The sequence below is a fragment of the Anomaloglossus baeobatrachus genome, chromosome 6 (genome assembly GCF_048569485.1).
Source record: "Anomaloglossus baeobatrachus isolate aAnoBae1 chromosome 6, aAnoBae1.hap1, whole genome shotgun sequence".
NCBI lineage: Eukaryota > Metazoa > Chordata > Amphibia > Anura > Aromobatidae > Anomaloglossus > Anomaloglossus baeobatrachus.
Window position 1 is genome coordinate 142,912 of NC_134358.1, and position 14,140 is coordinate 157,051.

The 14,140-nt window shown below is 50.9% G+C and overlaps 2 protein-coding genes across 5 annotated transcripts in view; one reads left to right on the forward strand and one right to left on the reverse strand.

Moving 5' to 3' along the window:
* The window catches only part of OPLAH (5-oxoprolinase, ATP-hydrolysing), a gene marked incomplete at its 3' end in the record, with an annotated part of 146,570 nt that overhangs the window by 131,728 nt on the left and 702 nt on the right, over positions 1–14,140 (reverse strand). The window lies entirely within an intron of this gene.
* LOC142316897 (uncharacterized) overlaps positions 1–14,140 on the forward strand; it is a 174,549-nt gene that overhangs the window by 59,245 nt on the left and 101,164 nt on the right. The gene's annotated exons all lie outside the window — the stretch shown is intronic.

Consider the following 14,140-nt stretch of genomic DNA (forward strand, 5'->3'; position numbering starts at 1 on the left):
CCAGCACGGGGGAAACATGGGGCGCACGGGGGACAGAGCCAGCACGGGAGGGGAACATGGGGAGCACGGGGGAAACATGGGGAGCACGGGGGAAACATGGGGAGCACGGGGGAAACATGGGGAGCACGGGGGAAACATGGGGAGCACGGGGGAAACATGGGGAGCACGGGGGAAACATGGGGAGCACGGGGGAAACATGGGGAGCACGGGGGAAACATGGGGAGCACGGGGGAAACATGGGGAGCACGGGGGAAACATGGGGAGCACGGGGGAAACATGGGGAGCACGGGGGAAACATGGGGAGCACGGGGGAAACATGGGGAGCACGGGGGAAACATGGGGAGCACGGGGGAAACATGGGGAGCACGGGGGAAACATGGGGAGCACGGGGGAAACATGGGGAGCACGGGGGAAACATGGGGAGCACGGGGGAAACATGGGGAGCACGGGGGAAACATGGGGAGCACGGGGGAAACATGGGGAGCACGGGGGAAACATGGGGAGCACGGGGGAAACATGGGGAGCACGGGGGAAACATGGGGAGCACGGGGGAAACATGGGGAGCACGGGGGAAACATGGGGAGCACGGGGGAAACATGGGGAGCACGGGGGAAACATGGGGAGCACGGGGGAAACATGGGGAGCACGGGGGAAACATGGGGAGCATGGGGGAAACAAGGGGAGCACGGGGGAAACAAGGGGAGCACGGGGGAAACAAGGGGAGCACGGGGGAAACATGGGGAGCACGGGGGAAACATGGGGAGCACGGGGGAAACATGGGGAGCACGGGGGAAACATGGGGAGCACGGGGGACAGAGCCAGCACGGGAGGGGAACATGGAGCGCACGGGGGAAACATGGGGAGCACGGGGGACAGAGCCAGCACGGGGGAAGCACGGGGGACAGAGCCAGCACGGGGGGGGGGGACATGGGGAGCACGGGGGACAGAGCCAGCACGGGGGAAACATGGGGAGCACGGGGGACAGAGCCAGCACCGGGGGGAACATGGAGCGCACAGGGGAAACATGGGGAGCACGGGGGACAGAGCCAGCACGGGAGGGGAACATGGAGCGCACAGGGGAAACATGGGGAGCACGGGGGACAGAGCCAGCACAGGGGAAGCACGGGGGACAGAGCCAGCACGGGGGGGGGGGGGAACATGGGGAGCACGGGGGACAGAGCCAGCACCGGGGGGGGGGAACATGGAGCGCACAGGGGAAACATGGGGAGCACGGGGGACAGAGCCAGCACGGGAGGGGAACATGGAGCGCACAGGGGAAACATGGGGGACAGAGCCAGCACAGGGGAAGCACGGGGGACAGAGCCAGCACGGGGGGGGGGGGAACATGGGGAGCACGGGGGACAGAGCCAGCACCGGGGGGGGACATGGAGCGCACAGGGGAAACATGGGGAGCATGGGGGACAGAGCCAGCACGGGGGAAACATGGGGAGCACAGGGAACAGAGCCAACACGGGAGGGGGGGGGGACATGGAGCGCACGGGGGAAACATGGGGCGCACGGGGGACAGAGCCAGCACGGGGGGGGGGACATGGAGCGCACGGGGGAAACCTGGGGAGCACGGGGGACAGAGCCAGCATGGGGGGGAAACATGGAGCACGGGGGACAGAGCCAGCACGGGGCAAACATGGAGCACGGGGGACAGAGCCAGCACGGAGGGGGGGAACATGGGGATCACGGGGGACAGAGCCAGCACGGGGGAAAACATGGGGATCACGGGGGACAGAGCCAGCACGGGGGAAAACATGGGGATCACGGGGGACAGAGCCAGCACGGGGGGGGGGGGGGGGACATGGAGCGCACGGGGGAAACATGGGGAGCACGGGGCAAACATGGGGAGCACGGGGCAAACATGGGGAGCACGGGGCAGAGCACGGGGCATATACAAACAGAGCACAGGCCATTCAGAGCACAGGCCATTCAGAGCACGGGGCATACAGAGCACGGGGCATACAGAGCACGGGGCATACAGAGCACGGGGCATACAGAAGAAGTGCCAAACATGGCTGCAAGGATGGGGGAAACATGCAAAGAGGGAGAGAAATTTGCAAAGTTGGAGAGAAATTTGCAAAGAGGGAGAGAAATGGCTGCAAAGATGGGGGAAACATGGCTGCAAAGATGGGGGAAACATGGCTGCAAAGATGGGGGAAACATGGCTGCAAGGATGGGGGGGAAACATGACTGCAAGGATGGGGGGGAAACATGACTGCAAGGATGGGGGGGAAACATGACTGCAAGGATGGGGGGGAAACATGGAAACATGACTGCAAGGATGGGGGGGGAAACATGAATGCAAGGATGGGGGGGGGAACATGACTGCAAGGATGGGGTACATTTAGCAGTAAGGGAAACATGTCAGGAAGGGGTACATTTACCAGTATGGGGGATACATTTACCAGAATGGGGGGAAACATGAAAGAATGGGGGGAAACATGAAAGGATGGGGGGAACCATGAAAGGATGGGGGGGAACCATGAAAGGATGGGGGGAACCATGAAAGGATGGGGGGGGAAACATGCCAGGATGGGGTACATTTATCAGGAAAGGGGACATTTACCAGGATAAGGGAACATGCCTGGATGAGGTACATATATCAGGATGGGGTCATTTAACAGCATGGGGGAACATTCCAGGATGGGATACATTTACAATGATGGGGTACATTTACCAGGATGGGGTACATTTACCAGGAATGGGGTACATTTACCAGGATGGGGCCATGATGTGGACAAATATACCAGAATGAAGGAAATATATATCAGGATGGGGGACATGTTTACCAGGAAGTGGCCAGGAAGGGGGACATAACTACACAGTGAAAGGGGAGGGGAGCAACTCGTACGTCTTTATGGGATTTCAAGATGTTCAGACTTTGAAATGTAGATGTGGATTACAGGGTGACATCTGATTGCATCCTGTGCGAAAATCTCTGTCTAATATGCTGCAATTTTTATTCCAGAAACATCAATCCAACTGCTGTGTCTGGAAAGGGCAGGGGCTCAGCTTCAATGTGTGGTAAGCATGAGCGTGATGCCCCCTGCTGGAGAGAAGAGAAGGCTGCAAAGGTAGGATTAAAATCAATTATTTACATGATAGGATTGGTTGGCACTTCGGAAAAAAAAAAATGGGTTTAGGGCTACAATTTGGGCACTCGGCCTGTGAAAGGTTCGCCATGACTGCCCTAGCCTATCAGGTCGTCACAAGGATGCTATGCAATCTGCCCTTCTGCATGGTACCCGCTCATCCTTGGTTACGGGTCCTGTCAATTTGGTGTTGCTACCAACAGGTGTACACAAATCCTGAGGAACACTCTGCACCACACCCACCAGACACCCATTGGGCAGCCTGAGGGGAATAGGGCTACCCAGATGGGGGGGATGGTAGAGGGTGGGCAGAGATGTCAGTTGAGTTGAGTAGAGTTGAGCAGTGAGCACCAGTGACAGTGCAGATCACGCTGTGGAGCTGGGCTCCTGTACCCGTCCCAGGTGCCAGACGTTGGCCTGGCCAGAAGGAGCTGGAACCCCGGTCGCAGGGGGTAGTGACAGGGGGTACGGTGCTGCTACAGAGAGCAGGCTGGCTGCCTTGTGCTACAACCGGGCAGGGACCAGGGCAAGACGGGGGTACGCGGACCCTAGGCTGGGAAGAAGCTTCACGTAGCCCAGTAATTCACCTGACGGGAACGGAATTTTCAGGAACCGTTCCCCACCCTCTCCAGAATCAGGGTACTAGCGCAACGAAAGGGATAGGACTTCCCAAAATCGTCCAGAAAATCCCAAGCGTGAACCCTGAGAGCAGGCTCACCTTGCTAGCCACGCAGGTGAGCGGGACCCGAGTAGTCTTAGGCGAAAGGGATCCACCAAGTTACACACAGTGCCAAGGGACAAGGCTTCAGACCAACCAGCAACACCAAAAGGGCATGGACCCAGCGTGCTCAACCAAGAGAAACAGAGCATTCAAGAGTTTCATAGTTTTTAAGGTTGAAGGGAGACTCTTAGGGCGGCTTTGCACGTTGCGACATCGCAAGCCGCTGCTGAGATGTCGCACGTGATAGTCCCCACCCCCGTCGCAGGTACGATATCTTGTGATAGCTGGCGTAGCGAACATTATCGCTATGCCAGCTTCACATGCACTCACCTGCCCTGCGACCGTCGCTCTGGCCGGCGACCCGCCTCCTTCCTAAGGGGGCGAGTCGTGCAGCGTCATAGCGACGTCACACGGCAGGCGGCCAATAGCGGCGGAGGGGCGGAGATGAGCAGGATGTAAACATCCCGCCCACCTCCTTCCTTCCGCATATCCTATGGAAGCCGCGGTGACGCCGGTAGGAGATGTTCCTCGCTCCTGCGGCTTCACACACAGCGATGTGTGCTACCGCAGGAGCGAGGAACAACATCGGACCGTCGCGTCAGCGTAATTATGGATTACGCCAACGCTGCAGCAATGATACGATAACGACGCTTTTGCGCTCGTTAATCGTATCATCTAGGCTTTACACACTGCGATGTCGCATGCGATGTCGGATGTGCGTCACTTTCAATTTGACCCCACCGACATCGCACCTGCGATGTCGTAGTGTGCAAAGCCCGCCTAAGTCCATCTAGTTCAACCCGTAGCCTAACATGTTGATCCAGAGGAAGGCAAAAAAAAAACCCAATGTGTCAAATAAGCTCCAATGGGGAAAAAAATTCCTTCCTTCGTCCACATACAGCAATCAGACTAGTTCCCTGGATCAACACCCTGTCATAAAATCTAATATACATAACTGGTAATATTATATTTTTCAAGAAAGGCGTCCAGGCTCTGCTTAAATGTTAGTAGTGAATCACTCATTACAACCTCATGCAGCAGAGAGTTCCATAGTCTCACTGCTCGTACAGTAAAGAACTGAAAGGGTACAGGTACACCAACAACGGGTGGATTTGGACCACGGACCAGTCAAGAGTGGCAGGAAGCTCAAAACCAGGCGCCGGCTGTCCGCCTCGTCAAGACCCTGGTGGAACAAGGTGCTGTTGGAATGGACCCTGCCGCCCCAGCTGAAGCCCAGCGCTTGTGGAAAGAACGGAAACGGCTGTACCTACATCAAGGGAAGCTGTAGAGATGCTGTTGAGAGAGCGGTTCTACTGAAGTGGGATGCGGGAATCGGTAGAAGCCTGGTGTCGGGAGTGTGGTCCTTGCACGCTGAGGAGGAAGGACGAGATCAGCTAGAGGGCGCCCCTACACCCGATCATCACACATCAGCCGCTGGAACTGGTCGCCTTAGACCATGTCAAGCTCACCCCCAGCCGAAGTGGGTACGCCTACGCGTTGACCATCGTAGACCACTATTCAAGATTCATGGTGGTTGTCCCCGTCAAGGACTTAACTGGTCGAACAGCCGCTCGAGCGTTCCAGGCTTATTTCTGCCGACTGCATGGATGTCCCGAAAAGGTGCTTACTGACCAAGGCCCGGCTTTTGAAGCAGAGGTGTTCCACGAGTTCTGCCAGCTGTACGGCTGTAAGAAGATCCGGACCACCCCTTACCATGCCCAGACAAACGGCATGTGTGAGAAGATGAACCACTTGGTCCTGGGACTCCTCAAGACGTTACCGCTGGAAGAGCGGAACCTGTGGCCGGAAAAGCTACCCGACTTGGTCGATATGTACAACAATATCCCGTCCAGTTCCACAAAGTGCACCCCAGCATATCTGATGAGGGCTCGCCCTGGCCGCCTGCCGGTGGACCTGGAAATGGGGTTGGAGACCCCAGAAGCACTCCCCTCGACAGCTGAATGGGAAACTCGGCGGAGAGCACAATACCGGCAGATTCAAGAATATGTCGAGAAGAACTTGGGTCGGAGTCGGGAGCTGCAGGAGCAGCACTTTAATCAAAAGGCGTCTGCTGCCCCTTTTCAGCCCGGAGATGTTGTACTGAAACGGAAAAGGAGAACCCACAAGCTGGATGACCAATGGCAACAGAACCCGTACGTCATACAGCCCACAGGATGGGAAGATGGGAAGGCCTACCAAATCAGTCGTGACCAGGGAGGCACTTTGGCCACAGTTTCCCGGGACCATCTGAAAAGGTGCCCACCAGCATTAAGGGCGATGGCAGAAGTACCAGTCCCTCCACCAGCAGAGAAGGCAGAAGAGGTGATCCACACTGTGATGGGTGACTTTCCAGCAGACTGGCCTACACAGAACGGCGCAGTGATTCTTCCAGTGAGACTGTTCCCACAACCGGTTGATGAAGAAGTGGTGGAAGCAGTCAACCGTGAGCCAGAACCAGTGCCAGTGCTCAGGGATGAACCTGTGTCCAACTCCCCTATGCCTCCGCCTGCCCCACACGATAGCCGGGAGGAGGAACCAATTGTTCCCTCTGCCCCACTGCCTAGCCCCATTGACACCGGACCCCGGAGGTCCACCCATTCCAACCTAGGTAGACCCCCCACTTAGGTACAGGGAGACCGTCCTTTAAAGAGGGGATCAGGAAGTCAGTGTGTGTTTGTTTGAAAAGTTTACAAATGATGAAAAATTGATAACCGAAAAGTCATCTGATTCTCTGTGATTGAAACCGGCCGTTGCCGGCACCGTTGTCCCCGTGGGGACAGTTTACAAAGTTTGGCATGGGAACTATCCATGGACAAGCCTGTGAACTTGCAGGGCAACCACAAACATTAAGTGGCTTGTAAATAAGTTGTTTTACCGTTACCGTTTCCGCAGTTGCCGCCTCCGGAGAGGCAGGTTGGAGGGAGGGCCCTCAGCAGAGCAGGCTGGGGCCCAGCCACCACAGGAACCAGTGGCTACCCTCTGGAGGGGAAGGACAGATCCCGCTCGGGTGACTTGTGCAGGACTTGGGTCAAGGGGTGCTGCCTGGGTTTTAGGGGCAGCATCAGGGCCAGGTTGCTTGGGTGGGAGAGAGCGGAAACCGTAACCGTAAACCGTTAGTAACGTTTAAGCAATGTGCCTCCCGTTGTGGGATGTTGTCATAAATTGTATGTGTGTTATTCTTTTTTTACCTTTTTACAGAAAATGCTATGACTGAGATGTAGCAGAGCTGGAATCGCTGTGGGACCTTGTATGAATTATGTTGGACCTGTAGGGGTGTTTAGGGGTTATTAAAAAGTGGTGAAGAGGGTGTTTTTGTGCTTTCTACCAAATAAAGGATTTTTGAGATGTTACGAATTTATGATTTTCAGTTTCACAACTTATCATCTCCAGTCCGAGGCGACAAGATCGAGCCGCCAGCTGTGTATGTATCAAGATAAACAATGGACGCCAATCACCTCAACTAAAGGCCGCTTTACACGCTACATTGCTAAAGCGATATCGTCGGGGTCACGGAATTTGTGACGCACATCCGGCCGCGTTAGCGATGTCGTTGCGTGTGACAGCTATTAGCGATTTTGAATCGTTGCAAAAACATTCAAAATCGCTAATCGTTTACATGCCCCCCTATTCCCAATTATATTCCCAATTATCGTTGCTGCTGCAGATACGATGTTGTTCCTCGTTCCTGCGGCAGCGCACATCGCTGTGTGTAACACCGCAGGAGCAACGAACATCTTACCGGCCACACGCCAGCAATGGGGAAGGAAGGAGCTGGGCGGGATGTTTGTCCCGCTCATCTCTGCCCCTCCACTTTGATTGGGCGGCCGCTTAGTGGCGTCGCTATGACGCCGAACGCACCGCCCCCTTAGAAAGGAGGTGATTCACCGGCAACAGCGACGTCGCTATGTAAGTAGTGTGACGGGTTTGCGCGATTTTGTGCGCCACGGGCAGCAATATGCCCGTGTCGCACAAACGATGGGGGCGGGTACCCACACTAGTGATATCGGTACCGATATCGCAGCATATAAAGCGGCCTTTAAAAACATCCAGAACACAAGGACACCAACCTGCAGTCCTATGTAACACCACAGATAACACAGTGATATCTCTGAGTACAGATAATGTAGTAGATGTCACCTGCAGTCCTATGTAACACCACAGATAACAGTGATATCTCTGAGTACAGATAATGTAGTAGCTGTCACCTGCAGTCCTATGTAACACCACAGATAATACAGTGATATCTGAGTACAGATAATGTAGTAGGTGTCACCTGCAGTCCTATGTAACACCACAGATAATACAGTGATATCTAGTATCATAGTATCATAGTTTTTAAGGTTGAAGGGAGACTCTAAGTCCATCTAGTTCAACCCGTAGCCTAACATGTTGATCCAGAGGAAGGCAAAAAACCCAATGTGGCAAACAAGTTCCAATGGGGAAAAAATGTCCTTCCTGACTCCACATCCGGCAATCAGACTAGTTCCCTGGATCAATACCCTGTCATAAAATCTAATATACATAACTGGTAATATTAAATTTTTCAAGAAAGGCGTCCAGGCTCTGCTTAATGTTAGTAGTGAATCACTCATTACAACATCATGCGGCAGAGAGTTCCATAGTCTCACTGCTCGTACAGTAAAGAATCCTCGTCTGTGATTATGATTAAACCTTCTTTCCTCAAGACGTAGCGGATGCCCCCGTGTTCCAGTCGCAGGCCTAGGTGTAAAAAGATCTTTGGAAAGGTCTCTGTACTGTCCCCTCACATATTTATGCATTGTGATTAGATCCCCCCTAAGCCTTCGTTTTTCCTGTCTTGGTATTGCAGCCCACCCATTCCTCTAATAATCTTGGTGGCTCTTCTCTGCACCCTCTCCAGTTCAGCTATGTCCTTCTTATATATCGGTGACCAGAATTGTACACAGTATATAAGTGCGGTCGCACTAGTGACTTGTACAGAGGTAGAACTATATTTTTTTCATGAACACTTATACCTCTTTTAATACATCCCATTATTTTATTAGCCCTGGCAGCAGCTGCCTGACACTGTCCACTAAAGTGAAGTTTACCATCCACCCATACACCCAAGTCTTTTCTGTGTCTGTTTTACCCAGTGTTCTACAATTAAGTACATAATCATAAATGTTATTTCCTCTACCCAAGTGCATGACCTTACATTTATCTACATTAAACTTCAATTGCCACTTCTCAGCCCAATCCTCCAATTTACATAAATCTCCCTGTAATATAAAATTATCCTCCTCTGTATTGATTACCCTGCAGAGTTTAGTATCATCTGCAAATATTGAAATTCTACTCCGCATGCCCCCAACAAGGTCATTTATAAATATGTTGAAAAGAAGCGGGCCCAATACTGACCCCTGTGGTACCCCACTATGAACTGAGACCCAGTCCGAGTACGTACCATTAATAACCACCCTTTGTTTCCTATCACTGAGCCAGTTTTTAACCCAGTTACACATATTTTCCCCTATCCCCATTATTCTCATTTTATGTACCAACCTTTTGTGTGGCACCGTATCAAAAGCTTTTGAAAAGTCCATATACACAACATCCACTGCATTTCCCTGGTCCAGGCTTGAACTTACCTCTTCATAGAAGCTGATCAAATTAGTTTGACAGGATCGATCCCTCATAAACCCATGTTGATACTCTGTCATAAGGTTATTTTTCTTGAGATACTCCAGTATAGCATCTCTCAAGAAACCCTCAAGGATTTTACCAACCGTAGAGGTTAAACTTACCGGCCTATAATTTCCCGGCTCAGTTTTTGTCCCCTTTTTGAATATTGGCACCACATTTGCTATGCGCCAGTCCTGCGGTACCGACCCTGTTATTAAGGAATCTGAGAAGATTAAATATAATGGTCTATCTATCACAGAACTCAATTCCTGTAGTACTCTGGGGTGTAGCCATCCGGGCCCGGAGATTTGTCAACCTTAGTGATTTCGAGGCGGCGGCGTACTTCCTGCTGGGTTAAGCAGGTAATATTCAAGGGTGAATTTATGGTATCACTGGTCATGTCATCTGCCATGGCATTTTCTTGTATAAAAACTGTAGAAAAAAAGTCATTCAGCAGGTTGGCTTTACCCTCATCCCCCTCCACCATTTCACCAAGACTATTTTTAAGGGGGCCAACACTATCGCTTTTCAGTTTTTTACTGTTTATGTAGTTAAAGAATATTTTAGGATTATTTTTACTTTCTCTCGCAATGAGTCTCTCTGTCTCAAACTTAGCTAACTTAATTTGCTTTTTACATATTTTATTTAATTTTCTATAATTATATAATGCCTCATCACTACCTACCCTCTTTAATTCTTTTAAGGCTTTCTGTTTTTCTTTTATTGCTTCCCTTACAGCTCTATTTAGCCATAGGGGTTTCCTCCTATTTCTAGCATGTTTGTTCCCATAGGGTATATTTTCTGCACAAGCCCTATTCAGGATGCTCATAAAAGTCTCCCATTTGCTTTGTGTACTTTTATTACTTAGTACATCATCCCAGTTTATTGCACTAAGATCATCTCTCAACCGTTTAAAATTTGCTTTCCTGAAGTTTAGTGTCCTTGTAGCCCCTCTACTATACATCTTACTAAAGAATACATGAAAACTTATTATTTTGTGATCACTATTCCCCAAGTAACCCCCAACTTGTATATTTGATATGCGGTCTGGCCTATTGGTTAGTACAAGGTCTAGTAGTGCTCCCCCTCTTGTGGGGTCCTGTACCATTTGTGAAAGGTAATTATCTTTCATTGTTATCAAAAATCTATTTCCTTTGCTGGAACTGCAAGTTTCTGTTCCCCAATTTATATCAGGATAGTTAAAGTCCCCCATAATAATTACCTCTCCGAGACTCGCTGCTTTATCAATTTGCTTTATGAGGAGATTCTCTACCTCTTCCATAATATTCGGCGTCTTATAACACACCCCTATCAGTATTTTATTATTCATTCCCCCCCCCCTTATCTCCACCCATAGGGACTCTACATTCTCAGTACCCTCACATATGTTGTCACGCAGGATGGGTTTTAAGGATGATGTTACATATAGACACACACCTCCCCCTCGCTTATTTGTACGGTCATTCCTGAATAGGCTATAACCCTGTAAATTAACAGCCCAGTCATAGCTCTCATCCAGCCATGTCTCTGATATCCCCACTATATCATCATTTTCTTCCAACAATATTAATTCTAATTCCTCCACCTTATTTGTGAGGCTTCGGGCATTAGTGTACATGCACGTTACGTATGACTCTGTACCTGTATTCCTGCTTACTGTATTGACTGTCCTAACCCTTCCCCCCGTACCACCCCCAATTTCATTACTTGTGCCCTGGTCACTATCTGCACTACATTCCCCTTCTATAAAGTGAATACCCTCGCCCCCCATTCCTAGTTTAAACACTCCTCCAACCTTCTAGCCATTTTCTGCCCCAGCAGAGCTGCACCTTCCCCATTAAGATGCAGCCCATCCCTAGCATAGAATCTGTAGCCAACTGAAAAGTCGGCCCAATTCTCCAGGAACCCAAAACCCTCTTTCCTACACCAATTCCTGAGCCACCTGTTAACCTCCCTGATCTCTCTTTGCCTCTCTGGTGTGGCTCGTGGCACAGGAAGTATTTCCGAAAATACCACCTTTGAGGTCCATGCTTTAAGCTTACAACCTAATTCCCTGAAATCATCTTTAAGGACCTTCCACCTCCCTCTAACTTTGTCATTTGTGCCAATGTGTACAATGACCGCTGGGTCCTCCCCAGCCCCTCCCAGTAATCTGTCAACCCGATCAGCGATGTGCCGAACTCGAGCGCCAGGAAGACAACACACTGTTCGGCGATCCCTGTCTTTGTGACAGATTGCCCTATCTGTCCCCCTAATAATTGAGTCCCCCACTACCAGTACCTGTCTTGCCTGCCCTGCACTCCTATTCCCCCCCTTACTGGAGCAGACACTCCTCTGGCATTCAGAGGTCATGCCTTGCTGCAGCAATGCTACCCCTGTAATGACATCCCCCTCATCTGCCAAGTTTGCAAACCTATTGGGGTGTGTCAGTTCAGGACTAGCCTTCCTAGCACTTTTCCCTTTACCCCCCTTTCTAACTGTCACCCAGCTACCTACCTCACCGTCCTGCCGCTCCCTACTACGATCCTCCCCCACATCTGACCCAGCAAGCTGCTGCTCAGTGAGCAGCACACTCCTTTCCATATTGCTAATGCATCTCAGAGTTGCCAGCTGCTCATTTACATCCAGTATCTGGGCTTCCAAATGTGCAACTTGCGCACATCTCGAACAACAGTATGCACCCTCCAACAGCAGTATGCACCCTCCAACAACAGTATGCACCCTCCAACAACAGTATGCACCCTCCAACAACAGTATGCACCCTCCAACAACAGTATGCACCCTCCAACAACAGTATGCACCCTCCAACAACAGTATGCACCCTCCAACAGCAGTATGCACCCTCCAACAGCAGTATGCACCCTCCAACAGCAGTATGCACCCTCCAACAGCAGTATGCACCCTCCAACAGCAGTATGCACCCTCCAACAACAGTATGCACCCTCCAACAACAGTATGCACCCTCCAACAACAGTATGCACCCTCCAACAACAGTATGCACCCTCCAACAACAGTATGCACCCTCCAACAACAGTATGCACCCTCCAACAACAGTATGCACCCTCCAACAGCAGTATGCACCCTCCAACAGCAGTATGCACCCTCCAACAGCAGTATGCACCCTCCAACAGCAGTATGCACCCTCCAACAGCAGTATGCACCCTCCAACAGTATGCACCCTCCAACAGCAGTATGCACCCTCCAACAACAGTATGCACCCTCCAACAACAGTATGCACCCTCCAACAACAGTATGCACCCTCCAACAACAGTATGCACCCTCCAACAACAGTATGCACCCTCCAACAACAGTATGCACCCTCCAACAACAGTATGCACCCTCCAACAACAGTATGCACCCTCCAACAACAGTATGCACCCTCCAACAACAGTATGCACCCTCCAACAACAGTATGCACCCTCCAACAGCAGTATGCACCCTCCAACAGCAGTATGCACCCTCCAACAGCAGTATGCACCCTCCAACAGCAGTATGCACCCTCCAACAACAGTATGCACCCTCCAACAACAGTATGCACCCTCCAACAACAGTATGCACCCTCCAACAACAGTATGCACCCTCCAACAACAGTATGCACCCTCCAACAACAGTATGCACCCTCCAACAACAGTATGCACCCTCCAACAACAGTATGCACCCTCCAACAACAGTATGCACCCTCCAACAGCAGTATGCACCCTCCAACAGCAGTATGCACCCTCCAACAGCAGTATGCACCCTCCAACAGCAGTATGCACCCTCCAACAGCAGTATGCACCCTCCAACAGCAGTATGCACCCTCCAACAACAGTATGCACCCTCCAACAGTATGCACCCTCCAACAGTATGCACCCTCCAACAGTATGCACCCTCGAACGGCTTTTCAAGGACTGCATACATGAGACAAGATGTACACTGGATCGCATTAGCAATAGTGGAGCACATTTTCTAATGGGGATAGCACTAAACAAATGTTAAGTAATTAAACAACTAAATACAAACAATTCTACTCACACTTACTTTTGCTCACACTTTGCTCACTCACGCTCACAATGAAGAAGACAGGCTTTCAGAAGTCTTCCTTCCGGCTGTCTGAGTACAGATAATGTAGTAGATGTCACCTGCAGTCCTATGTAACACCACAGATAACACAGTGATATCTCTCTGAGTACAGATAATGTAGTAGATGTCACCTGCAGTCCTATGTAACACCACAGATAACACAGTGATATCTCTGAGTACAGATAATGTAGTAGGTGTCACCTGCAGTCCTATGTAACACCACAGATAATACAGTGATATCTGAGTACAGATAATGTAGTAGATGTCACCTGCAGTCCTATGTAACACCACAGATAACAGTGATATCTCGGAGTACAGATAATGTAGATGTCACCTGCAGTCCTATGTAACACCACAGATAATACAGTGATATCTCTGAGTACAGATAATGTAGTAGGTGTCACCTGCAGTCCTATGTAACACCACAGATAACACAGTGATATCTCTGAGTACAGATAATGCAGTAGATGTCACCTGCAGTCCTATGTAACACCACAGATAACAGTGATATCTCTGAGTACAGATAATGTAGTAGATGTCACCTGCAGTCCTATGTAACACCACAGATAACACAGTGATATCTGAGTACAGATAATGTAGTGGATGTCACCTG